Source organism: Penaeus vannamei, chromosome 2, assembly GCF_042767895.1.
Source record: "Penaeus vannamei isolate JL-2024 chromosome 2, ASM4276789v1, whole genome shotgun sequence".
Taxonomy (NCBI): Eukaryota; Metazoa; Arthropoda; class Malacostraca; order Decapoda; family Penaeidae; genus Penaeus; species Penaeus vannamei.
In genome coordinates this window covers 11,616,125-11,618,475 of record NC_091550.1, presented here as the reverse complement: position 1 = coordinate 11,618,475, position 2,351 = coordinate 11,616,125, and positions in this window count along the sequence as shown.

Genomic DNA, 2,351 nt, shown 5'->3' with positions numbered 1-2,351 from the left:
TGCAGCCATGTGCGAACAAATCATATGTTTGTCTGTACGTGAAAGTGGACATATGTAAATTTTTGTGTGCGTTTTATTACGCGTGGATCGGGGCCGATATTTGTGTGTGCGTATATGTGCGTATATATGTATGTGTATGCGTGTATATGTACGTTTATGTGTTTGTATGTAAACGGTATGCTCGCGCGATGTTGTGTATGTATATGTTTGTGTATGCCTTTGTGTTTTTATGTATGCTTGTGCAAGCGTTTGTGTGTGTGTATAGATATGTTTGAGCACGTGTGTATGTATATGTGTGTTCGTTCGTTTGTAAGTATATGCGTCTGCGTATCTGCGTATGTGTGTGCCTTTTATATCCGTCCAGCCGCAGTGCATATGCTCAGTCTATTTTCCCCGCTTCTCTCTCGTCACATTTAACATGAAGAAAAAAATCTTACCACCGCCATATGGGCTTATTAAGACCCCCCACCCCCACCCACCCTCCGTCCCCGCTCCTCGTGCCTACCTCCCCCTCCCCTTACTCCTCTTCTCCCTCTTCTAACTCTTCCCCTCCCCTTCCCCTTCCCCCGTATGTGTATCACCCCCCTTCCACACCTACCCCTCCCCCTTCCTCCCCTCTTCCCCTCTACCTCCCTAGGGCTCTTTCACCCCCACCCCCACCCCCTCCCCAGTAGCCTCTCCCCCTGGGGCTCAAGTGACATGACTCAACAAGGAAGCAATTGGTGCGACGTGTCATGAACAAAGCAAATGTCTGGACGATTCAAGGGTCACTAAAACACATCAAGATAAAGGATGTTCGTGGATAAATAGATTAAAAAGAGGAAAAGAAAGGAAGAAAGAGGGGAAAACAAAGGAAAATAAGAATGAATAATAAATCTAAGATTCAGGAAAACAACAAGAAGTCAAACAAAATTTCCTTAACTGTTAAAAATAAGCAAAAAAAGAAAAGAAAAGAAAGGAATACTCTACGGAGAACAATAGAACATCGCCATTTCACAATCTCATTGTTGTTTGTTCATGTAGAGTGATTGTGAACAAATCCCCTGCTTTGTAGAATGTGTAAAATTTACCAACCAGAATGTGAACAGTATATGATTAATTAACCTTATGTTATATTTTGTTAGTGTTATGATGATATATAAATCAAACCTGTTATATAGTACAATGGGGTATGACAGCATATAAATAGCGTGTAATTAACCTGATGTTACATTTTGTTAGTGTTATGATGATATATAAATCAAAACTATTATGTAGTCCAATGGGGCATGAGAGAGTGCAGACAATTTGAAATTAACTTCATGTCACGTTATTGGTGTTATAAAAATATATAAAATAAACCTATTATAAAATCAAATGGGGTATAGAAATTATGAACACATTAGCATATGTCACTTCACTACACCGGCCCTCTCCTTTTTCGACCGATCTTGAGAGAAAGTGGTTCGTTAATAACGCTTTCTCTTAGTAATTACAGAATTCATAACGACGCTGCAAACTGTGATAAGACTTGCAATAATAACAACAGCAGTTTCAGGATTAATACTGTTGCATGATGAGCACGAATATGAGTCGTTTTCCTCATTCTCCTCGGCAGTGAATGAGGTTATCGAGGGAGAATGAGGAAATGAGAGGTCACAGGAAGAGAGAGATAAAGAGAGGGAAAGAGGAGAGAAAAACAAAATCGAGAGATAGGAGATACATAAACAAACACACACAGCTAAGTGTGTATGTATATGCATGTATGTGTATATACATGTGTGTATATATATATATATATATATATATATATATATATATATATATATATATATATATATATATATATATATATATATGTATATATATATATATATATATATATATATATATATATATATACATGTATATATATATATATATATATATATATATATATATATGATATATATCCGTGTGTGTGTGTGTGTGTGTGAGTGTGTGTGTGTGTGTGAGTGTGTGTGTGTGTGTGTGTGTGTGTGTGTGTGTGTGTGTGTGTGTGTGTGTGTGTGTGTGTGTGTGTGTGTGTGTGTGTGTGTGTGTGTGTGTGTGTTCACATATATATATATATATATATATATATATATATATATATATATATATATATATATATATATATATATATATATATATACATATATATATATATATACATATATATATATATCATATATATATATCTATATATATATATATATATATATATATGTATATATATATATACATATATATATATGTATATATATATAATATATATATATATATATATATATATATATATATATATATATATATATATATATATATATATATATATATATATATATATGTAT